Source organism: Furipterus horrens, unplaced genomic scaffold (genome assembly GCF_987537825.1).
Source record: "Furipterus horrens unplaced genomic scaffold, mFurHor1.1.pri manual_scaffold_5, whole genome shotgun sequence".
Taxonomy (NCBI): domain Eukaryota; kingdom Metazoa; phylum Chordata; class Mammalia; order Chiroptera; family Furipteridae; genus Furipterus; species Furipterus horrens.
In genome coordinates, this window is record NW_028327175.1 from 30,885,618 (window position 1) to 30,912,309 (window position 26,692).

Consider the following 26,692-nt stretch of genomic DNA (forward strand, 5'->3'; position numbering starts at 1 on the left):
TCCTGCCTCCCCTTGTGCAGCATGCACGTATTTGCTTGGCAGCAATAGGATGAGATTAGTGTGGTCTCACTAGCCCTCGAGTATATGTTAGCTGGAGTTGTAGAGAAAGCAGTGTGTGGCATGGCCCTGGTTTGCCTTGTACCCTTGGAAGCAGCCTGCAGTCCCTTCTTTCTGATGCTCCTAAGATCCTATCTTACACTTAGTCTAGTATGCTTATGCTAATCACACCAGCATCCCTAACATCTCCATGCTGGACCAGGAGCTGCTCAACTCAGCATTAGCCATTGGGGATGCTATTTTCTTCTTCATATTTAGGGAACAAAGTGCCTTCCTCTAATTCAAAACTTTTTCAAGAGATAAATAGCAAACAATTGCAGTGAGAGCCCCCAAGACACTGCTATGCTGTAGTTTATGCAGATATGCTGCTATGCTCTTTCCACATTAGAAGAGACACCATGATTGTTGAGAAGAGTCCAGTTGTACCTAATATAAGAAATGCTGTGTCACATTACTGAAAAGCGGTGTGTGAAAACCCATGAGTGTGTTGAGGTTAAGAAGTGATAAAGTTATTTATAAGGGGAAAATTCTAAAAAAAAAATTGCAATTTGATTTTAATGACATAAGTTTCCACACTGCAAAAAGCATTAACAGAAAGAAAGAAAAGATCAAAAGAGCAGAAAATCAAATCAGCCCCTACAAAAAGGAACCGAGTAGATAGTTCAGTTTCTACTAAGGGAAGAATTCAGAAACTCAAAGCAACATCAATGATTTGAGGTTTGCAGAGGAGGTCAGAGTTGATTAAAGATAAGGGGGAAACCAGACTGAGTGAGAGTGCAGTCTTCTTGTGCTTTATCTTGAGATAAAGAAAAACAGTTCTAGACACCTGAAACTGTCCTGATTTGGTCAACCAGGCCTTGGTGTTATAGGTGCTGCCCTGGCTTTCACAGCTAGGCCTCGGTGTGTTCCTCTGTTGGATATATAAGTCTTCCAAAACACCAGCATCAGAGAAGGCTGCTCTATGACCATGATGGTGCCAGAAATAACAGGACCACTCCTTAACCATGTTTGTGAACAGAGAGCAACATGGACATTGTTCAACCATAGAAATAAGTACAGAACCCCCAATCCCAGCCGGTAGGAATGACTGTGGTTTAACAGTTTAAGCCTTGTTGCTTTGTTAGGACACTTGATCATAGAATTACTCCCATTCTGAGAGCATCCAATCCAGAACAAAGCCTACTTTCTTGTAATTTCACCATATTCATCTAACAAAAGCTCAAATCCTATTTGTTCCTTGTAACCTCGTTTTTCTGAGAAACCCCACAGTTTCTCAAGGTGTATTTTCTTCCTTGTTGCAGCAAGTCAATAAACCCAACTCATTCTTGGCGAGTTTTGGTGAGAGGGCACTCACAATTCACTTAGTAGATATTTGCATGGCACGTATGGCATACCCCACATGTGTTTAGTACATCATTTGGCCAGACACAGTCCTGTCATTGTGAGTTCACAGGCCATGGCAAAGTATCAATGAAACGGAAAGTGGAGGTATAGAAGAGCCAGCAATGATGAGAACCAACCTGGGCTGTGAGAGCTCTCAGAGAAAGTGATGCTATTTCTGAGACCTAAATATGAATAGGTGATAGCTAGACAAATAGTGGGGGCTGTGGTTCCTCAACTGGAGGACCAACAAGGGTGAAGACCCTGAGAATAGAATGTAGCTGACTATGAAGGTTATACAATAAAAATTTATGGCCAGGTATTAGAGGGTAAATATGAAGCCCATCACACAAGTGCTGGCACAAAGAGTCATTGTCCGCACCAGGTACTTCATCCAGCTGTTGCCAGTGATTCAAACCTCAAAGATCCAGTCATTATTTGAAGCAGATTATTCTCAGACTTGACGTCTTGGAATAATCAGTCAACTGTGATTGATCACCATTGTTGATGTGTTAGTTCATTAACATTACACCAGATTCTATGGAGGAATAGAGAAAAAAATTTGTACCCCCAGCAGGCATTATTTCCTCATTATTTGATCTCTTATCATCTTTTCAGCATTAATCTTTTTAAAAAAGTATCATACTTTAAAAACAATAAAGTGTTCCTCAAATATCTTTTTATTCTTCCATCATTTTAAGAACAGCAAACATGACAGCAGTCAAGTTCACAACCTCAGTGCAAAGTAGGGACTTGCACTAGACAGTCTAGCTCCAGAGGTCACACTTTCAACACTATTCATGTCACTTGAGCATGCACTGAATGCATAAAATAGTCCAAGGATGCTTAGGTAATATTTTGGACTACGGCTCTAGTGCACTGTCATTATAATTCCCACCAAGGACCTCTTGAAACCCCTACCCATCCAGTTGGCCTTTAGATGGCCGTTGAAACCAGTCAAGGTTGGTTTGTTGTAAACAATATCATCTTGTGTTTGATTGATGAAGCCTTCATCTCCACTTTCAACTTTAGGACCAGTATGGAAACAAGACACCTAGTGATGCTTTGAGATGGGCTGTTTCTCCCCACCCACCTCCACTCACCTATAGGGTGAGGGTGGTGGAGGTAAGCTCTCTCACCCTCATTCCCAGCATGTCAGACTTTCCCAGGGGAAGGTTTCTGTTGAGTCAAAGTGTTGTAGGTATGAACACTTTCTTTGTAGCAAATTATAGACAAGTTGCTTTTGAGTTTCTCTCCTGATACTGAACCGTTACTAATAAATCAGCTTTCACAGAAATCATCCCTGTAAAATCTGGTTTAAAATGTACACAATAAATGATTAGAGATGAAGAAGAAAAGAATGGTTGAAATCAAATATACTTGTTATAAAAATATAAAGATAACAGAATACATTGATTAATTTAGGGGAATAAGACACTATGTCACCAAATGGAACTGCTGATCCACTAGAGACACCAAGCAGCTCTTTACTCCAGCTCTGCAATTGCTATATTATATTCACAAAGTAATTTTATCTCACAGTGTATAAAACAACAGGTTAACCTCATGAGGGTTAAACAAACTATGCTTAGAAGTTATAAATGTAATCTGCTGAGCATAAATAAGATTGTGTTGGGTTTTACAATTTTTATTTGTTATTTTAAATGAGAGTAGACATGTTATTGTGAATGGTCCATGTTAGAATTTAATTTGTGTATATATATATATATATATATATTTTTTTTTTTTAATTTTTTATTTTTTTTATTTTTATCCTAACTACCCCCAAGATTCAATTTTGGAATAACAGTCTAATAGCAAAATCTTTGGTAGAACTTTGAACAGTATGAAGGAAAAACAAAAAGAAAAGAAAGCTAAATAAACTCAAAGGGAATATAATGATAAACAAGTCCATAAAATACAGGATTTCATTAATTTTTGTGGCTTCCTGAGGAAATACTGGTTTACATCTTGAACTAAAGTGTGCCAAATGCAAAATACATGTATGTGTGGCAATGAAGCAGGGGACCCATTCAATAGGCCCCCTGACAGATGTCTCTGACTTGTCCTGAGATAGTAGCTGTCTTGGGTCTCCCAATTTTCTTTTCATTTCTCAGAAATGTTCTTTATAACTTGTGCTCAATGTTATGAAACATGAGGTTAAAACATATTTGTGTATTCCTCCCTCTATCCCAAAATTAAAGTGAGCAGCATGTCCAGCAGCTCCTTGTCCTGAATGTAGGTGGGTGGTCTATGATTTCTTCCTTATTTATGGGCAGGAAGATGACAAAGCACAGGTCTCTTTCTTCTGAGGCATTGCTGCTCCAGGCACCTTGTTCATGTGTCTCTAATAGTGAAAATCCATTTGAGATGAAATTCAAACTCCTCAGTAAAGCACACAGCATCCTTCATAACCTGCTTCCACTTGCCTCTGGAGCTGTCCCCGCTTCCTCCCCCACCCCTTACCCTGGTCCTCTTGGGAGCTTCATCTCATACATGCTCAGCTCAGTGGGGCTCCATGACTGGATCCAGCTCCAGGGTCCTCCTGTCCTTTATCAGAAGTGGCCTTTTCATAATCTGCTCTGGTCACTTTTCCTCATTCCTCAATGCAGCTCAACTACGTCCTCTAGATGACTTCCTAGACCCACCTGTCTGAACAGTTATCCTGTGTGGATGTCTCTGGCATCTGAGCTGGCCTTTTAGTAAGGAGTCTTCTTTCTGTGATGTCACTCTTGGAGTCTTCTCTGTTGTGCTTCCTAGACCTGGAGTTTTGAGTAGAACAGTCTGTGCTTCATGTTTCTGCAAGTCCCTCCTTGACCCTGGCTTAGCCCACTGGGCAATCCGCCAGTGCAGGAATGTGATAGTGGAATGGATCAGGAAGGGGCTGGTGACAAAGGAGAAAACATGGCTTTCTATTTACGGACCTTCAAAGACAGATGTTGGACACCTTGTGGAGAAATGTGAGTGGGAGCCAGGAAGAGTATTACTGTCCTTTGTTAGCCTGCATTTCATTGCCTGCCTGAGACTGGATCAGATTTTCCATGTGTGTCCCCTCTTCTTGCCCCTCCCTTCACCTTTCTCTTTTATTCTATGCATTGAGGGAAGTTGACCAAGAGTGTGAGAGGGAGGTTTAGAAAGACAAGACCAATGTGATGGAAGGCCTGTGAGTATGTCAATGCATAGGCAGGCCCCGGAAGACCTGTGGACAGAGGCAGTACTGTTGGAATGGGTCATGTCCAGATACAGTCCACACCAGCTGTCAGTCCTAAAAGGTCAGCAGAACTGCAGAACTTAGCAGCAAAGCCTCTGAAACAGATACCTGTTCAGAGTTAAGATTTGGAAAAAAGGAGATATCAGGCTTCCAGATAAAATGAATGCTGCATCTATGGTTCCAGCCTTGGAGAGGAACTTAATTTATCAGGAAATAATTACATTCACCTTCCGCGCTCAATATTCTAGATGTTTGGGAAGCATTATTGAATGAATCAGACAAAGGTCCCTGCTTCTGGGGTCTTATACGCCAGCAAAGTAACATAAACAATGGAAAGAGATGCAATAAATGAAAAAATTAACCTGTATTTTAGAAGATGATTAGTCTCATGGAAAAAGACAGAAGTACAACAGAATAAAAAGGAAGTTGATGTTGGGAACATAGGCACTCAATGAGCACTCATTGATGAATGAATGAATCAACCAATCAATGTACAGAGGCTCTTCAAAGTTACCTGACATTAATTCACTATTTTTACACCCTCCCTTTATCTGCCTCTGCCCTTTGTGTCTCCAATGCTCAGCACAAAAGGAATTCAGTAAATGTCAGATGAATGGATTGACTTTTGCTGTAGGCTTTGAACAAGGGTCGTTTCATATTCTATAGTGGATGATGAAGTCTAGACTCAGTATGAAATTCTGCAAGTCCCATGGTGTCTGTCCTGATCACTTGAGGAGCCCTCCTGTCCCTCAGCAGCTTGATGATAAAATACATTGCCCAGCCAGTATTAGGCATTTTCATTCACTGTTTTAGTAATTTAGTGAATATTTATTCTCACCTGTTGTAGTTTAGTCTAGCTCAGGCCCTAGTCTGCATTTATTCTTGTCCTTGAAAAAGAAGAAGTAACGGGCTTCTCCAATTGTCTCCAGTGAGCATGGCGTACAGATGGAGGATATGGAGATCAATGTTTTTGATCCCATCCAGGGAACAACCCTATAACAGTATTAAAGAGAGCAGATCATAGATGTCTTTTGAAGAGTGAGGTCTAGATAAGTGGGTGATGACTATCTGTGACTCCTTGCCATCTCACCAGGGCTCCAGAACTGCCCCAGCCTGGTTGACTCTTGGCAGTTAGTTGCTGTTGCAGGAGGCAGGAGGCTTCTGTTTTCAACTTTGGGATGTAGGGCTGTGGCTCAGAGAGGTCCCTTGGCTCTCCCAAGGCCCCCAGCCACACAGTGAGAAAGCCAGGGTTAGAACCACAGTTCTGAGGGTTGACAGGACCCTCAGGAAGGTCCCACTGGAGGCTGGAGGCCGGAGGTCAGGCGGAGAGAATAAGCCTAGCATTTAGGGAGAAAGAGGAAATGACCAGGACCCAGGCAAGTTGCCAGGGACTCAGGGTCTTGCGCAGAGGGTACAGTTGGGAACCTGCTGTGGGGTTGGGGACATGCCCAGTGTAGATGACAATCCCTCACTGAGCCTTTTTCTGGGGTCCAGCTGCCCAACAGGCAGCCAAAAAATGGTGCTGGCTATTCCCTGACTTCCACAGAGCAGCTACAGGGAAGCCTAAGGGACAGCCTCTTCACCTGTGTACCACTTACATTAATGAGAAAGGGCTGCCCCTGACATCTCCTCATTGTCACTAATCTTAGCACCAATTTAAAATCTAAATTTAGCTTCCTGGGATTAAGCACTGCCCCATAAACTTACTTCCAGTTGTATCACAATCAAAACGTGGCAAAGCTTCTTCTTTCTTTTAAATATCTATGCCACTAAAATGATACATAAAACACACATGCATGCATGCGTGTATATATGTGTCTGCATCACACACACACATATTGTATAATATAGGCATTCTGTCCTATTATTAAAAAAAACAACAACAACCACCTAACCCTGCAATAGGCTATACAGTTAAAACTCTCCAGAGCCAGGGGAAAATTGTCCTAACACCAGTGTGTGTCCTCAGAGACCTTTCTCTGTATGTGCAATTTCTGTGATTGACATTTCTCTCAATAAAAGCTTAAATACCCACAGGAAGTGCATAATAAATGGCAGATCACAATATGCTATGAGGATACTGGATGAGTCAGTGATGTGTGTGCAGCAAGGCTCACACAAAGAGGCGGTTATGTTGGAAATCTAAAATATGTAGTCATTAACAGCCTGGGCTCAGGAGCCATGGGGCAGGCAGGCATGTAGAAGGTCCCTCTTTGCCAGCCTTGAAGGAGAAGGTGGAATTTGTAATGAAAGTACTTTATGTATCTACAGAGCTCCATGACCTGCACTGGGTCTTCCCAATCAATCACTTAGGGTGTCAGCTGGGAAAATGTGAACCAGGAGTCTGGAGGATTGTCTAAGGTCCCAAACTGGGTCAGAGGCAGAACCAGAGCTTATCCTCTTCTTCCCATACCTGGTGTCATGGACACATTTTGGTCTCAGGGTTGAAGCCTTAAAAAGGTGGTGGTGCAGAAGTGACAGGAGGGAATAGTCAAAATCTATCACATTTCCAGTTTAGGGACATTCTGGCCACTATAGCTCTCCATGTGCCTAATATAGACTCTCTGTTCCAGAGCATTCCTAAACACAGGGGCATGTGCTTCTTCTCCAGTTGGGAATGGGCCCTGGCCCAGAAAAGGTTTGAATTGACCTAATGAAGTGAGAAACAAACACAAAAGCTATCTTCCTCCTGAAACAACAGTGTGCTCCTGCTACCACACAGAAATAACTCAGCAACAACCAGAAATAATGTCTGACTGTGGTTACCATTCAACCTTGAAATTGCTCACAACCAAAGGGCGTGAACTGCAGAGATAAAGCTGTCTTGAAACAGGCAGGGCCCTATGGATGCCTGCCGATTCAAGCTCTTTTCAATTTTTATTTCTTTTCTTTTCTTTTAGCTGTATTTTATTCCTAGCTAAGTGATTTGGATGAGCTCCAAACACAGCTCTTCGGTAGAAAGAAAAGTCATGAACTAAATGCCAGCTTTCTGCACAAGGCTGGCTGTGATAGGCTGTGTGGCTGCTGGATGATTATAGAATGAGTCCTGACAATGGGGTGAATCAAGCCAGGCCTTGACAAACAGGTTCTCAGATGGTCCAGCACTGAGCAGAATGCCAGGAATACTGTGGGCGGGCATCATCTTTACATAGTACTAAGCTGAGCAGAACTGTAGTGAAGCAGTTCTTGCTTAACTGAATAACAATATGTATCTTGCCAATGACCTGAGTTGTTGGACCATTCTTCAGGTTGGCCTTGTAAATTGGTGCCTGAGTCCCCTGCAGAATAAAATCTCACCGTATCTGAGGTTATGACCCTCCTCGCACTTCCCTGCCTCTGGTCTCCCACCAGCTTGCTTTATTTTCATGCTCTCATCCTGCAACTACTATTTATGGTGTCTTCCCCACTAGCCTGCAGACACCCTGAGAGGGGTGTTACATTTGTTCATCCACAGGACTTAGAGTCACGCATAGTTGGTGCCCAATAAATAAGGGTTGAGTAAGTAAGTAATGTCCCAGGTCAGCTACCCAAGTCCATATCCTACCCAGACTGCCTTCTTTTCTGGGTCACGGAGGCTCTTACCTTCAATCACTCACGCCATCTGCATGGATGAGGTGGTAGAATAGAGTTCTAGGGTGTGGGACAGTTAGTGGCTGGAAAGGTCATTCCACTTTACTTCCCTCTGTATTTTGTATTTTCCAAGCAATTTCTTTGTAGTTTATAGCTGATGCTACTTGAATATGAGGTCTCTTAAGCTGAAAGATTAAAAGAGAGGGTGTCTTCTCTCTGGTACCAGGTGGGTCTGGTGTTTCTCTTGGTCCAACTGAGGAGCATGACCTCAAGTGCTGCCTAAGAATTGAGCAGGACTGGGACAGAAGGATGAAGAGACCTAAGGGCACTTTAGTCAGGGTATCTATACCTTGCCACTGTTGCCAAATTGGGCTGAATAAATCTTGGCTGCGAGGACTATCCTGTGAATTGTAGAATATTTAGCAGCATCCCTGGCCTCCACAAGTACATAACAGTAGCATCCTCCACCAAAGCAAATGACAATCAAAAATCTTCCTGGATGTTGCCCAATGTCCCCTGGGGTTGAAACAATGACCAGTTGTAAATGAACACTTCAATTGCATTGCATAGGTTAATGTCCATGGGGAGGAGCCAGGGAATACCCACCGCCCAAGTGCCCCCTGTTTCATGGGTCCAGCTGAAGTTTTTCTGCAGAGACCTACTGTCAATGAGATGTTAAGAGCAACACTTAGATTTATCTTTGATGATTTAAAATACTTAACATATTATTATTATTTGTATATCAGAACACTTTGTGCTTCTAAACTTTTTTAGAAGTTGTCAAAGCAACTTTGCCAGCCCAACTTGTGTCTGAGATGGTTAGCATGAGTGTGTCTAGAACATGGAAGGGAAAACCAGGTCCTGGAAGGTTTGAGAGGTGATACCCAGGCAGAGGGAGCACAGACCTTCCAAATCCCAAGCTCCACAAAACCACTAGATTGCTTGTCTGTTTTTCTCCTTTAACACCTCTCTAACTTCTGGGTGGTTTTACTGGAATCTAAGCAGCAATATAATTATTATTCTCTTGTTGTTTATACAGATTGCTATCTAATAGCTTGTGTTTAGGAAAGTCTGCTCCTGAAATCGGTGCTCCAAATCTGGGCCATGTTGCAAGCTCTGGGGTTGTGTTTTTATCCAGGAAAATAAGCAATTGGATTGGACACACTTGAATCTCAGACTCAGCTCTTGCAAAGAGCTCTTGTCATCAGAAGGACCGAAGATACAAATGGGGACTTGAGCAGGTGAAGGTGAACTGGCTCGGAGATGAAATAGTTAACAGAAAGGCATTATGGAGACTTTGTGAGCTGTTCCAGCTGTGCAGGTCTGCAGGGACTCACAGCCAGCAATGTGCCGGGACATTTGGGGCCATCAAGAAAGGGTGATGATACCTCTGCTTAGCTTGTGGCTATACCTGCATCTGTTTGATGGGATGCATGGGTGGTGCAGTTGTCAGGAGAAAAAAAAGAAAATGTAACTTGGCCTGAAAATCTAATAAAATGCATCCCAGAAGAGAGGGTGATGGCTTGACATGGTAGCCACAAGGTTAATGAGATGGGATGATTTATATTATATTAACATACACACTAAACCCAAATGAAAGTCCTTGTTCCGGATCCTGCAGAGGCATTGTTCTGACTGCCTGCCTCTGGCTCCCACATAAAACCCCTCTCCCCTTCCAACTACATGCTGCTGCTTCTGCCTCCAAATATGCCAATGACTATGTGAAGTGGAAGGCACTCCAAGAAGTAGCCCTCAGGACCTTTAATTAAGAGAGGCAGGCGGGTCAGCTGCAGTGCTCAGTGTTTTTGTAACAAAAAAAAAAAAAAAAAAACCCAAAAAACAAAACAATGGAGATTCAGCTGCCTGTCACCACAAAAGCCAAACTTGTGAGGCAGATGCTGGTGCAATAGAAAATAGGTTCAATTCAGGTGCTGTGACCTGGGAGAATGGTGGCCTCCTGTCACAAAGGCCATCTCATTTTTCTGCCATGGAAAAAGTCCAACTACCTCAGCAAGGCTAAGGTAAAAGTTCTTGCTCCAGTTTAAAGTACAGGCTTGTAGAGCCTGCAGGAGGCTGCTAAGTGGCCTTAGTTCCCATTCAGGTGGTTAGCTTGTTCCTAACTGCTGTCCATTTTAGGTTCCCTCCTGGAGCCTGCGTGTGGAGCCTGCATGGCCATAGGCCGTGCAGCTGCTGGGGCCCTGTAGTTGCATGCTCCGGGCAAGAGTGTGCATGAGTGCACTGGTGAGTGCATTGCCAGGTGGGCAAGAGAGTGAGAAGTTCCCTGCTGGAGGCTGCAGGCCATGTGGCTGCTAAGGCCATGTGGCCCATGGAGAGAACAGGCATGCACATAGTGTGAGTGTAGGTCATGAGCCAGAGAGAGAGAGAGAGACAGAGAGAAAGAGAGAAAGACACCAAGCCTCTTTGTTCCTCTGGCATTATATTAACTTGGGTGTGGATGGACCAGGTGCTTTCTCAAAATAACCAATCAATTTCTTAAACTTTTGCCTGCTTCAGGTGGGTCCACCTCCCAACCAATCTTCCTTCCCCAGGCTAGACTGACAGGCCTCTTTTGTCCAGCAACTGCCCCTGTGCCATTTTGACTTCTATGGCACATACGCCCCTGCTTTCCTCTGTTTCCATCCCTGATCTGGTACCAGAGGGGTAGGGCAAGGGCTTTTTTTCTCTTTCCAATGCTATTGATAGCTTTTTGCATGCTCAGTGTAAGAACCTCCCTCTGCTACCATCCTGGTTGATGGAGGAGACTCCCTGTACTCCCGCTGACTGTTTTACAGTAGCAGTCTCTCAGGGACTGCTACTATTATGTTGTATAATGGTCCACGCTTATCCTCAGTTTTGCTTTCCATAAGCTCAGTTATCTGCAGTAAACCATGGTTCAAAAGTAGTAAATAAAAAATTCAGAGATTTTGAAAAAGAGAGAGAAGGAGAGGAGAGAGACCACAGTCATACAACTTTTATTACAGTACATTGCAATAATTGTTCCATTTTATTATTACTTATTGCTATTGATTTCTTACTGTCGTCGTCGGCAGCCGTCCGTCTCGAGAGACGATGGCGTAGCTTCCTGAGAGTCTATCTACACCGCCGAGAATGGCTGTGCAGTCCGACTCGGGAGTGACAATCCCTGCCACACTTGGTACAGGTGAAGGCAGATGGCTGTTGTTGCTGCTGCTGACGCTGCTTCCGCCTCGATCTTTTCTGGACCGCCTCCTCGTTGCGCGCAGCCTCTGTGCCTGACGTACCTTGTCTGACCGCGAGCCTCCAGGCTAGGCGGTCGTCTGCTTGAACTTCCCATGTGTTGAGATTGATGGAGCATTGTGTCATGTCCTTTTTGCAGATGTCTTTGAACCGCAGTTTTGGGCGCCCTGTCATCCTCTTGCCTTCTGCTAGCTCGCCGTAGAGGAGGTCTTTGGGGATACGGCCTGCATCCATTCTTTTGACATGGCCGAGCCACCTGAGGCGTCTCTCGCTAAGAACTGCATGCAAACTGCTCATATTGGCTCGCTTCAGCACCTCGGTGTTGGGGACCTTATCCTGCCAGGCGACATGCAGGACGCGTCGCAGGCACCTCATGTGGAAGCTGTTGAGTTTCCTTTCGTGCCTTGCGTAGGTGGTCCACGTCTCGCTGCCACAGAGGAGAGTGCTGAGTACGCAGGCTTGGTAGATGCGCAGTCTGGTTTTCTCAGTGAGGCTGGAATTGTTCCACGCTCGCCGGTTCAGTCTGGCCATAACTGTGGCTGCCCTGGCGATTCTCCGGTTGACCTCCAAGTCGACTGACAGAGAGCTTGAGATGGTGGACCCGAGGTAAGTGAAGTCGTTGACAACCTCCAGGGTGTATCCGTCGATGGTGATGCATGGGGGAGTCCCCGTGCCTTGAGCCATAACATTCGTCTTCGTCAGGCTGATGGCTAGTCCGAACTCCTTGCATGCGTGGGAAAGGCAAGTGACTAGCTGCTGGAGTCCCTCTTCGGAGTGTGATGTCAAAGCTGCGTCGTCGGCGAAGAGCATCTCACGGATGAGCACCTCTTTGACTTTGTTCTTGGCTCGTAGACGGGCCAGGTTGTAGAGCTTGCCATCGGATCTGGTGTGAATGAAGACACCCTCGCTGCAGTCCTTAAAGGCGTATTGGAGGAGCATGGAGAAGAAGATCCCGAACAGCGTAGGCGCGAGGACGCAGCCCTGCTTTACTCCGCTGCTGACTGGGAAGGCCTCAGAGGTTGCGCCGTTGTAGGACACCGTGCTGTGCATGTTGTCGTGAAAGGACATGACCACAGCAAGCAGATGTGGTGGACAGCCAATCTTCCGTAGCAAGCTGAAGAGTCCGCTTCGACTGACCAGATCAAACGCCTTCGTGAGGTCGATAAAGGCGAGGTAGAGTGGTTTATGCTGCTCGTGACACTTCTCCTGCAGCTGGCGTAGGGAGAAGATCATGTCCACTGTTGATCGGCCAGCTCTGAAGCCACACTGGGACTCTGGGTAGACGCGGGAAGCAAGGGTCTGCAGGTGGGCAAGAGCGACCCGGGCGAATACTTTGCCGACGACGCTGAGGAGAGAGATGCCCCGGTAGTTGTTGCAGTCGCTGCGGTCTCCTTTGTTCTTGTACATGGTGATAATGTTGGCGTCTCTCATATCCTGGGGAATGTAACCCTCCTTCCAGCAGAGACAGAGTAGATGGTGGAGCGGCTGTAGCAGGACTGGTTTCCCGCTCTTTAGGATTTCTGGAGGGATTCCGTCGCTTCCTGGTGCTTTCCCGCAAGCGAGGCGGTCGATGGCTTTGCCGAGCTCTGCCGCAGTAGGTGGGGTGTCTAGCTCCTCCATGACTGGTAGGTCTGGGATGGCGTTAAGAGCAGTGTCTGTTACGGTGTTCTTCGTTGCGTACAGCTCGAGGTAGTGCTCGGTGCACCGCCGCATTTGCTGTTCCTGGTCAGTGATGACCTCACCTGTCTTGGACTTAAGGGGGGCGATCTTGGAGGGGATTGGGCCTGTTGCCTTCTTGATACCCTCATACATTCCTCGTGCGTTGCCTATATCGGCAGCTTCCTGAATGCTTCTGCACAGGTTTAGCCAATAGGTGTTGGCACAGTGGCGGGCGGTCTTCTGGACTTTGTTCCTGGCAGCCCGTAGAGCTTGAAGTGTACTGGGAGTGGGCGTGACCTTGTAAGCCAGTAGGGCCTTCCTCTTAGCCTCGATCACGGGTTCCATTTCTTCCCAGTGAGCCTCGTACCAGTCAGCGTTCTTCCGCTCTTTCTTCCCGTAAGCAATAATGGCGGAGTTGTATATGGCGTCGCGGAGACGTGGCCAATTGGATTCGATAATGTCATCTGCCACCACTCCCTCGCCGAGTGCATCTTCCATCTTGTTGATGAATTGCTGGGTCTTAACTGGGTTGCTGGCACAACTGGTGTTGATGCGTGGGCGACCCTTCATCTTGGAGTGGTGCAACCTCTTCGGCATTATGCGCACCTTGCTTACCACGAGGGCATGGTCCGTGTCGCAGTCTGCACTGTGGTAGCTGCGGGTGAGGAGGGTGCTGCCAATATCCGTTCTTCTTGTGATGACAAGGTCAAGCTGGTGCCAATGACAGGAGCGGGGGTGCCTCCATGACACCTGGTGGATCTCTTTGCACTTGAAGAATGTGTTTGTCACGCACAGGCCGTGGTGACACAAAAGCTCAAGCAGTCGCTGACCATTCTCATTGATCTTTCCTCTCCCAAAGTTTCCAAGGCTGGTGGGCCAGGCCATGTGGTCGGCTCCTACTCTTGCGTTGAAGTCTCCAAGGAGATAGAGAGCGTTACTTCTGGGGATCTTGGATAACGCTTCGTCCAGTGCATGGTAGAACTGTTCTTTCTCTTCGGTGGTGGCGCAGAGGGTTGGGGCATACGCGCTAAGAATGCTGACTGGGCCGAAAGTTGTTGACAATCGGAGGGTAAGTAATCTCTCTGTGCCTCCTGTGGGTGGCTCTATGGAGTTAACAAGCGTGTTCTTCACAGCGAACCCAACAGCATGCTGTCTTGGTTGGTCCGGAGACTTCCCTTGCCAGTAGAAGGTGTAGTTGGTTTCTCTGATAGTTCCGTTGTCGGCCAACCGGGTCTCCTGTAGAGCCGCAATGTCGATGTTTAGTCGTGCCAGTTCCCTATCGATGACAGCGGTTTTCCTGGCTCCCTTGATCCACGGAAGGTCTGCAGTAAGTCCGGGGCACATGGTCCTGATGTTCCAGCTAGCGAGGCGAAGAGCTGGAGGCTTCTTTCTTGTTGTTTGCTTGGAATTAACTGGTGCGGGTGTTTTGTGGCCCACTTTTCGAGAGGCGCCTCTCTGATCCCCACGCACCCAGTGGGGCAGGCGAGCCATGGCGAGATGGTAGCTGTCCAGTGAGGTGCGATGACCTCTCCCACCGTCAGAGGAGACCCCTGGCGCTCGTTTCCTTCGCCAATCGGATGAGCTTATAACCGGTATCTGTCTCCTCCCGTGTTGAGTCGACATCTTGCGATGACGCTGGAGTGTCCTCTCCAGTGAAACTGAAGCTACAGAGCCTGGGCAGGGTGATATGGAGGGTCTGCTGTTGCCCATGCAGCAGAACCCCCCTCTCTTCGCAGCTGAAGGGTCCAAGGGAAAGACAAAGTCAATACAGCTTGGCTTCAGGTGCGCCGCAGGAGTTGCCGGTGTTGACTACAATGTCAAACCGCCTTAGGGACTCCGGCTCCGGATTTTCTGTCGGAGTTTACTCCCTTAGCCTTTCCCCTGAAGAGGTATGCCGCAAGGCAGCGGAGGTTTTTTGGAGTCAGAGTTTTCCTTCTCTGATTTTAGAGATGTCCTTCCTCTTTCCTCCTTTACAGTCTTGAGGGCAGCATTTACAGGCTAAAATAGAAAACTGGCAGTGTAACCTTCTAAGCAGATACTACCAATACCCTGCTTGGGTATACTCACCCAACAATAAACATCTCTTAAATGTCCTCCAAGTGCCATGCCTCGAATTAGTAAATGGCAGTGCAATGGCAGCCAAACATTTGGATCAGTTTCACTAAGTAAACCACCAACACAAGTAGGTTTTTAAAACAATAGAATAGTGTCTCATTTTATTAAAAATAATAACTATTTTTAAGCAACTTACCAGCAACACTGAATAAAAACCTGGCTGTGTTTCCCACTGTTTCAACTGCTCCTCAGCTGGCTTTAACACAGCAGTATCCTGACTGGTGGCCTGAGTTAAGACTTGAAGAACAACAGTGCTGGCACTATTGAGATCCATGGAAACCAATTGGCTCAGTCCGAATAGCCCGGCTCTCCAGCTTCCACTGTCCAACACGAAGTGGCGTCGGTTGGTCCCGCGCCCCACGCTTGCAAGTCCACGCGCCGCCGCCCACTGATGCCGAAAGCGGCTTCTAGGAACGCGCCATGTTCTGAGTCGCAGCTCTAAACGATGCGGACGCTAGAATATCGCGTCACAGACATCCACAGCAATAAAAAAGATCAAAATACTGATACACAAAACAACACAAATGAATCTCAAAAAGCATTACGCTAAGTGAAAGAAGCAAAGCATAAAAGTCTACATGAAGTTCTAGAAATTGCAAAATTATAGAGACAGAAAGTAGATCACTGGTTGCCTTGGGCTATGGGGCTAGAGGAAAGGATGATACAACAAGACACAGGATAATTTTTAGGGAGATGGAAATGCTTTAATCTTGATTCAATAGTAGTTATGCTACCGAAAAGCAATTTGGGGTCCTGCTGCCTGCCGCCACCCTCTAGGCAAAATTCCAGAAGCAAAGGTTTGGTGATAAAGAAAGTCTATCCAGTCACAGCTTCAATTACTTAAGCCTATCAATTAAGGCTAAACTCTAACACCTGGGCCCTGCTATCATTTCCCCCTGTTTTAATCACCTTATTTCTATAGGGCTAGTTACAAAGTAAAACAGCATAAAATACAAAAACTACACAACTTTGGAAGAATGACAGGCTTCTGCCTCATAGCCTGTTCCCTCTAGAACACCCAAAGAATAAACCAGGGACCCTCTGCCAGGCCAGCCCAATCCTTTAGAAAAATAGGAAGCCCCACACTTTGTTCTTCCACAGAGACAAAACAATGTATACAATTGATATTTCTAAGCATATTCTTAATGGATGGAAAAATTGGTCTAAATTATCAAACATAATTTCACAAATCATCTCTACCTTATCCAGTAGGATACAATTATTAAATTTAAAAATGTTAGGTAAAAGTAGAGTATAACGCAATCTTGATAGTTTATACACATTACAAATGTAAAAATTGACAGCTAACCTAAGAAGCTTAGATTTGGGAATATTTGTGTTTGAATTTTTATGAGATGTCAAGATTCTCTTCAAGCCTGGAAGAAAATACTGGCCAAGGCTGTGTCTGAGCAGGGAGAGGGGAAGTGATTACCGTGGGCCACGGGCGGAATCGGGATGGCAGAGCCGTTTTCCTGGGTGTGTCCGTGTGTTAGAACTCAGCTAGGGAGCCTTTAAGTACCAGCAGTTCATTGTATGTTAATTACACCTCCCCGAAGCTGGAGACGGAGGTTCCCCCCCATCTGTGCTCAGATCCAGCGACAGAGGCAGTCAAGGCCCTGCACTGGGTCAGGGTGGTTTCCTGTCGCGGTTTCCACTTCCTGAGGTGGTTAAACTTAGGCAAAAATTGGGCTACTTCTTTATTCTTTCTGATCCTGTTGTAGACTTCTAATTTGAGCAATTTTGCCTCTTTGTTTCTTTTTTTTAATGGGCACCTAAAGCATAAAAATGTTAGAAGGAAATCAGGAACCAACAGTTGGGAGCAAAGTCATACATTTCATTTGAAATACGCTATAATCTTTAATAGAATTTTTTAAGAAAGTGTTTTCTGGTAAGAAATCCCTGCAGAAATACACACATAACTGACTTAGAAAAGCTTTTCAGAAACAAATCTTAAAATATACTATCAAATTATTTGATAGTTTGATAATTTGATAATTTCTTACTGTACCTAAGTTATAATTTAAACTTTATCATAGGTATGTATGTATAGGAAAAAAACATAGCACATGTAGGGTGCAGTACTATCCATGGTTTCAGGCATATACTTGTAATATATCCCCCTGCAGATAATGAGGGACTACAGTATTTCATAAACAGATAAGCTCTCACATGTTTTTATATTAGGCTGCTATGTTCTCATACATTGGAGTCCCAAAATAGACTTTACTGGGTAGCTGGATTCATATAATTTCCTCTTGAAAGATGTATTAGTGTCGCAAGGTCACCAGAGAAACTTACCACCAACTTGGTGACTTAAACTACAGATATTTATTTTCTCAGAGTTCTGGAGGCCAGAAGTCTGAGATCGGGGTTTCAGCAGAGCCATGCTACCTCTGAAGGTTATAGGGAGACTTCTTTCTGCCTGTTCTGGCTTCTGGTGGCTGATGGTGGTCATTAACTTGTAGCCGCAAAACCCCGATATCTGCCTTCATATGCACATGACCTTCTCTTCTCTGTGTCTCTTTTAAGGACATTTGCTAAAATATGGGGCATTTTCTTCACCTCAAAACATATTTTTGTGCTCTTTAGTGCTCCAAAACCTGGGAAACTCTAATTTGTTGTCTATCTTTATATTTTTGTCTGTTCTAGAATATCATGTAAATGGAATATACAGTATGTAGTTCTTTGTACCCTTTTTACTTATCATAATACTCTGAGGTTCAAATATATTGTGGCATGTGTCAATGATTTATTAATTTTTTTATTACATATATTTTTTGGATAGCCACAATATGTTTATCCATCCATCACTGCCTAGTAGACACTTGGATATTTTCAGGTTTTGTCTGTTATAAATAAAGCCACAGGAAAAATATACAAGCGCAGTTTTATGTGGACATGTGCTTTTATTTCTCTCAGGGAGACTACCAAGGAGTAGAATTTCTATGTATTATGTATGTTTAACTTGGTAAGATGTTGCCAAACTGTTGATCCACTTTTCAATCCAACAGTGATGAGGAAGTTTTAATTGCTCCAAAGCCTTGACACCACTTGGTATTGCCTGCTTCAAATTTTAACCATTTTTGGTTTAATTAACATTTCCCCAATGGCACAAAATGGTAAGCATATTTTCATGTATGCATTTGCTGTTTGTATATAGTAAATAGCAACTACATACTAAACCTAAATCTTTTGTCCAATTTAAAATCTATATTTATCTTAATTATTGGGTTAAAAATATGTGTGATTGATATCTGAATAGAAGTACTTTACTGAATGTATGTTTTTCAAACATTTTCTGCCAGCCTGTAACTTACTTTTTTGTTTTATTTAAATATATTCTTATACATTTAATATTTTTATAAATGATATTATTGTATTAATTTCTACACCAAGGTTTTCATTACTAGTATACAAAATTCAATTTATTTTAAAAATCTTATCATTGTATCTTGCAGCATTAGTTGGTATATTTATGAAGATTTTCTAACTTTTATGTTGCTTGGTAATAATTTTTTTGTTTGTTAGTTCTTATCTTTTCCTTTAATAAAAACCTTTGCTTTGCGGTGCAACATCTCAGTGTTTCTAAGAAGAGAGGAGTGAGTCCTGCCCCTTCAGTGAATGAAGAAGGAATGGGGTTAATAAGCATTCAGTTAACAAGTCTCAATACATTGTTCAGATCTGAATGAAACCCAGTTCAGATTCTGTATTCATTCTTGTTCTCAAAGGCAGAAACTTGTGGGTACTTACCAATCCACTTTCTCAGGCACTGCATGTGTCAGAACAGGGTAGTCCTACCCTCTGCATGCTGTGGTCATCCCTTCTGTCTCAATCTCTATATTCCTCCAAGGAGTATGGTTCAGGGTTCCACAAAGTTGAGATTGACAAAAGGTGATATAGCTTGGAGCTAGTCATGTAAGGAGGAAATGTTATCAATTTAACTGGAGCAAAGCCTGTATAAGCTCAGATAATGGGCTGAATATTCTGATGCCAAAAAGGAGAGATTTAGAAAGAAGAAATTAAGAAATCACACTTTGTCAGTTTTTTAAAAATAATTTTATTTATTTGTTTGTTTATTTATTTATTTTTAGAGAGAGGGGAAAGGAGAAAGCGAGGGAGAGAAACATCACTGTGTGGTTGCCTCTCATTTGGGCCCCCAACTGGAGACCTGATGTGCAACCTAGTCATGTGCCCTGACTGGGAATCAAGTCAGTGACACTTGGCTCGCAGGCCGACGCTCAATCCACTGAGCCACAGCAGCCAGGGCTTCACACTTTGTCAGTTTTTAATGAGGGTGGAAAAAGAGGCTACTTGTGACACAAATGAATATCTCAGTCACCTGAAACATGTGTAGGGCTTGGTCTTGGAGCATGCGTATCACCCAGTTTGGAGCAGATCTCCAAAATTCTAACATCCAACAATATGACAGATATGAGAAAAAAGCATAAAAGCTTCTGTTGACATTCTTCTTCATAGATTTCATTTTAGTGTTTAATTTTATACTGCATGTAACACATTAGTACAATGGTACAGATACAACCATGACACATATGGCATTTTCAGCTCAGGGACCCTCTGTGTAGCTCCAGGGGTCTTGGCCTGATAGTTGAACTTCCCCTATGGCTGCTCAAGTCTACACAAAGTAGAAGCTGCCAGGCCTTCCTGGGTTTGGGCACAGAACTTGTACAGTGTCATTTCTAAAACATTATTTTGGATAAAATGAATGATAGGCCAGGTCAGATTTATAGTAGGAGGATGATAGAAGGTGTGATTATCAGAAAAGGGTTTATCTGGGGCCATCTATAGAGATTAGCTCCCACCACTTGTTATCACTTGGACTTAGGGAAAGCAGTGATGAATCAAGACTCTAGGGAAGCTGGGGTACATTTCATGGCAGGTAAAATGTATTTGTGTCACGTACAATGATCTAATACATGGTTTCTGAGATGTGGCATGATTATTTGTAACTAAATATCATATTTTCATGACCAAAACAAAAAATGAATAAGGAGGATGTTTTACACTATCTGTTGTCACTTCCAGAGTTTTTCCTTTTTTTTTTTTTTCATCAAGGTGATGTAATTTATTTATTTTTTAATTGCATTTTTTTCTTTTTCTTTTAATTTCTTTTTTAATTGTTGTTCTATCACAGTTGTCCCAATTTCTACCCTGTTGCTCTCCACTGCCCCACCCCCTCCCACTCCCACAGTCAATCCCCACCCTGTTGTCCACGTCCATGAGTCATTTATACTAGGTCCTTCCCCTTCTTCCCCCCCAATTCCCCTTCCCCCTTGTTACTTATGTCACAAATGGAAGAAGACAGATTGTTTTGATTTTGTGTCTAGTTAATCTTTTTCTCCTACTAATTCATTAGGGCTTTGAACTGTGCCAAGAATTATTTGTTGTTATTAAGGATTCTTCCCATCTCTGGCTTGTGTCTGATTGCCACCTACTTGTCTTTAAAATTATGTTACCTGTGAATTTCAGATAAAATTGAGATAATCACCAAATCAGTTTTATTTGTGTAAGTTATAGTGTTTTCTGTATAGATCTGGGCATCTGTATAGTATTTTTCGCAGGGACAAGATCTATTGACACTGTGACTGAGTGTAGAAGCACTGAAGAAGGCTCTAGAAGCCCCAACCATACCCTTCTCCTGTCTACCTGAAATCCACATCACATATGTCCACTTGTACTAGCTTTGTCATCTATACAATGTTGACAATTGAGTGACCAGATTTACTGTTTAAGGAAGAGTTCTTCTGACTTTCTATTGAAACATGAGCTGGAGCTAGATCATTAATAACAGTGATATTATCTTTCAAAAAGTTCCACTTGAATGAAGATCTGAACTAATCATCTGAATGGATTACTTTCATTAATTCATTTTTGCAGCTAGTAGCTATCTACCGTGACCTAGTAGAGGTCAGGCAGGCATGTGATGGACATAGAAGGGAGGATACAGTCATTGATTCTAAGGACTTCAAAAATGAAGGGGCTGGCTCCTCTGATGTGACGGATTCCATGTGGAATCACCCTGAGCAGCCCTGGCCCTGGATCTTCTGCCCAATGTACCTCTTCCAGCTGCCCTCCTTGTCACATTTGTCCTGGTAGAGCCCTAACTGCATCCTGTCCCTGCTATTCTGGCATACCCCCATCTCATGTTGGAGCTGGTGAATAGTAACTGTCCCTTAAAGGCGTCCCCTAGCCCTGGTCATTCTCAATTCAGCATTGTTTTTTGGGCAGTCTTCCCAGTGGCCTTTCCTGTTTCATCTCTGATATATAAATGGTTATCTTTTCTTTTCTTCATAGAGAGTTCACCTTGAGCTTCTCCTCTGTTAGTTTTTGGTTGTTTCTGAGTTGGATTTTTATTCTTCCCTAACTCCTTGTGCCGAATCACCATTGTCCTGCCAGTGTTCTTTTAGTGAGCATAAGATTGATAGCCACACATTTTCTTTGAAGTTGTGTCCACTGTATTAGAGAGGCCATGTGTAAGCTCCTCTCTCAGTTGACATTTTTAATGGAGAACGAGAAGTTCACCTGACCAGGGAAGTGTATGCTGTGTGTATGTATGCACATGTGTGTGTAAGTGTGTACAGGTGGAGAGCAAACAGGGGAGAAGAGTAGAATGGATAAAGGACTTTGGAAAAGGAGAGAGATATTTTATAATTCCTCAGTAAATGAGGTCTTGAACTTAAAAAATATATCATATTAAAATGTTATTAGTGTAAGCATTTAGAAATGAAATAACATTATACATTAAAAAAAATGATTTCTTAAACCTGGAGTGATTCCAATAGAAAAGAGCTTTGGGTAGTCTCATTGTGAGGAAAATTTCCAATATCAGTGGCCCACTGGGTCCACCCACATCTGTGCAAGCAGTTTTCACCATTCATTAGAAGGTCATGAGGGTAAATACTTTAATTGTTTTGCTTTATTTATTTTTATTTGCTTGTTATTTTTTTCGCAGGTGACACAGAGCACAATCTGCTACTAGAAAGGTGCATTATAGACCTCCATGGTATGTGCTACCTCATACAGTTAGTTGCACACCATCGGCAGCCGTCCGTCTCGAGAGACGATGGTGTAGCTTCCCAAGAGTCTATCTGCACTGCCGAGAATGGTTGTGCAGTCCGACTTGGGAGTGACACGGTATCTATCTCCTCCCGTGTTGAATCGACATCTTGCGATGACGCTGGAGTGTCCTCTCCAGTGAAGCTGAAGCTACAGAGCCTGGGCAGGGTGATATGGAGGGTCTGCTGTTGCCCATGCAGCAGACCCCCCCATCTGTTCGCAGCTGAAGGATCCAAGGGAAAGACGGAGTCAATACAGCTTGGCTTCAGGTGCGCCGCAGGAGTTGCCGGTGTTGACTACAACATCAAACCGCCTTAGGGACTCCGGCTCCGGATTTTCTGTCGGGGTTTACTCCCTTAGCCTTTCCCCTGAAGAGGTATGCCGCAAGGCAGCGGAGGTTTTTTGGAGTCGGAGTTTTCCTTCTCTGATGTGCCCTGACTGGAAGATCGAACCAGCGACACTTAGCTCGCCGGCCGACGCTCAATCCACTGAGCCAAACCAGCCAGGGTCAAGTTGCACACCATACAACTTAGTTATTGTATCAGTTGCACATGACAATCCTGTGAAATATTGGATAGAGCAAGACTGTGGATCTCAGCAAACATAGATGAAGTGTGGAGAAAAAAGGACACATTTGCTCATTATAAATTAACCAGTGGCCTTGTTTGTTGGTCAGTCTATGAGCATAAAGACCAATTTCCTGTCTTCCAACTACTTCCAGCTCAGGTGTAAAGATGAAACGGAAGTCGGCAATATGTCATGCAAGATATATTATAGCGAATGTTGACACAATGTTAAAATGATGCAAGTGTGTCCCTGCCAGTCACATGGGCTGGTGGTAGGCATGTGAGGTGTGAGAGGAGGGTGCAGAAAGGGTGTATATGTGTGTAGGGGTAAAGAGGTCATTTGGTTGGCTGCTGTGACAGCAGACTCATTACTCAGGATACATGCAATGAGAAGTCCAGGCTGGGACCTGTGTCCATGTGGGGGCCAAGAAACTTCTTAGTTGGTTGTCATTTTCTTGCAAGGATTGTGCCAGCCTTCCTTCTTTTTCCATGACATTCATAGTCTGCCACTGATTTACTTTCAACTATTTCTAACTTTCATATTTGAAAAACATAGTCTTGTCTATCACAGTCAAAACAAGGAGGGGAATTTGAGGTAGGCATCTAGAGTGAGAAGGAAAATGTCTGTTATTTCAGTCCCTGAATTTTCTATTTACTTGATCCCTTCATTTTACAAGGATTGCTGTGTCGTGGCCTTTCTGTAAGACGAGAGTCTATGTGGGTTTATCAAAAGCAAAAACACAGGCAAGGCTCCCATCCAGCTCAAAGTTCTCAGAATGCACTTGATTCAGAATATGTCTCTGAACTTTCTAATTTCTTTAAAAGAAGTAGAACATTTTTTTCCATCATTTGGATAAAATGCCTGGTGTGAGTTCTGTGTTTGAATGTAATCCTCAGGAGCTAGTGGTGTTCACCTCCAGTCGTTTCTCGACTGCCAGGGCACATACTCACCAGAAGCCGAGGTTCTGTCTGTCCATCTGGAGCCGTGGGTCAAGGGAAGGGAGTGCTGATGAGCTCACTGATATGACCAGATCTGCTGGGATACATTTCAAACCTTACAGCTTGCAGAATTAACTTCATATTAGAAGGGTAGAGATACTAGTTTCTTTGAGGGAAACTGCACAGAATTTTAAATTTCAGTGTGATTTTCATAAGAATGTATTTCTGTCCAATTTTTTTGATAGCACACATTACTGATCAATTATGCCACAAAGCCAGCAATCTTGAAGAAACTTGGGGAGAAAAAAATTTTTTAAAGTTTTCCACAACATGAACAAAATGATCTGTTGGGAGAACCTGACAGTTACTTTGTGGCCTCTTTTGTTCATCAACAGGATACTGTGCTTTAGAAACCAGTCATGCCCTGGCTGAGTTTTAGGAGTATATTACAGTAAATCAATGGAGAAAGTTCTTTCATTTGAACTGGGAAGCAAAGAAAAGATGAAGTTTGTTAGACCTAGTAGGCAGGGCATGTCTTTAAGGCACCAGATAGTACTTGCCAATAATCCCCTGCCTGAAGCCTAAAAGCATGTGTGCAAAGGAAGGTAATGTATATAAGAGAACAGTGTCACTAAAACAGGGCAGTCCATTCCCAAGGAGCATGTGCAGCTGAGAGACTTTCTGAAATGAGTGCTAACCCACTTGCTTCCCCAAATTAGCTGCCTCTGCTCTGGAAACCCTTTAATGGGCCGTATACAATAATGCAATTACAGCCCCCTGTCTTAACACAACAGCCTCATCACCAGCCTTGGTGAAAGCTTTAATAGGAGTGGTGCAAGGTGGCGTTGTCACCCTGTTCACAGGGAGTTCTGTATTTTCCTCAGGCCCACTTAGAAATGTCTGTCATGAGGTTTCAAGTCATTTAGCACTTATACATTTGCTAATTGTTCCTCTGTCTTCCGTGTTTTTTTAGCTTCAGATCACTTTATGTACATCCTTGCTAACTAAAATCTCTCACATCAAATTGAAAGCCCCTCCAAATTATTTCCTAACATTTTCTGCTAATTGCCACTCTTTAGAAACCTGGATTTCCAGTTGAAATATCCCTTTTTGTCTTGGATATCTGTAGAAAATATCTTTTCTGATACCACAAAAACAACCAGTTTTACTTCTAATCTTTGGGTTGCCTAAGTAACTGTAGGCTGAAAACAAGATCCTTCTTTTCTCCCTTCTTCCTCTTCTCTCTCTCTCCACCATTCTCTATTCCCATCATCAGCATCACCTCTCTCTCCTTCCATCCTTTCTTCCTTTCTCTCTTTCTTTTTAAAAATATTGATTGAGGGTTTTCTATGACTCAAAACCCATTTCAAGCACCAAGAATACAGTAGTGAACAAAGCAAAAGTATCTTGATGAAGTTTACAGTTTAAAGGAAGGAGAAAAATAATTATATGTGTGTGTGTGTTCATATTTCTTGATTTAGCACTGTTAGGAAAAGGAGAGACTGTGTGGGCTGATAATACTTATGCAGAGATCTGCAGTTACCGTTTTTGCCCTTATTGTATGATTTTCTGAATACTGTACCTTTAATTGTATCCTCATCACCATATTGGAGGTAATTTTCATCTCTATTGATATTTTGTAAAGACTAAACATAATAAATCATGCTAAGAACAGTGTGCCTAGTTCTAGTAACCATTTAGTAATGATAATGATGATAGTGATGGTGATAACAGTGATGTGATGGTGGTGATGATGGTGATAATGATAAAAAATAATAAGAAAACACTTTTACATTTATTGGAACTATGAGATTTTCTAAATGACATAGATTTTAATTCAAAGGAGTACATAAAAATGATAGTACATTACTGGATATGGAGAAGGCAATAAATGAAGTACTGTTCTCAACTTAACATTTGGCGCTTGATGCCATAATGAAAATTCAGCTTTAGGTGCTGAAGGGGGCTGTTTTGATGGCCCTAAAACAAAGCTCCTGGAGCCACCTGGCACCTGCCACTTGTGTTTTTATGTTGTGTCTGCTCATATGAGATATGGACTCAAACTCGTTACCAGTGAAGCCCTTATGAAATGAATGCCCCTCTTCTAAGGAGAGGAAATAATATTGGAACAATTTAGGAAATAAAAATTGCAATATTAAAATAAAGACACGAGCTTGCAAATTGCAATTCAATTTACCTAATCTTATCCAACTCTATAATGGCAACACTAGATAATGGGAGGCAAACTTTCTTTTTTTCAGCTGTTTGAGGAGGCAGAGTTTTTGAAAAAATTATCCATTGGGAATAATGAAAGAAAGTCTTATCAATGACTAAGTATTTTGATAAATAACATTGGAAAGTTACTTTGGATATGTGTAGTAGTCATATTTATCACATAGGGTCAAAGGTTAAAGGTTGTGAAGCATTACTTTGATTGTACATTGAAGTTACCTAGGGAGTTTCCAACTCAAGTTAATCCTGTTTCCCACCCCCAGATATTTTGCTTTAATTTTTCCAGGGTTGTGACCTGGGCATTTGTATTTTTTTAAGTTTCCTCTATCCCTCCACTCCCAGGTGACTGTAATATGCTTGCTAACACTGAAAACCATTGTCCTGAGGTATTTCAGGTACATTTTCTAAATAAGATGAAAATAAACGGATGGCTACTTTGATCACTCATTCCCCCTTGTCCTCCAAATCTGATACTGGTCTTCACCTTTCTAGTTTAAATGCAGACTTCTCCAGTTCAGGCTCTTGTTACTCCCAGACTGGAGTTTTGTAATGATATCCTGTCTGACAGCATAGTCACCCTTTCTGTTCTGTTGGTGTTTAGATTAATCACTTCTCCCACTTAATGAAAACCTTCAATGGCCCTGCTTGACCTACCCAAACATACCACTTACCT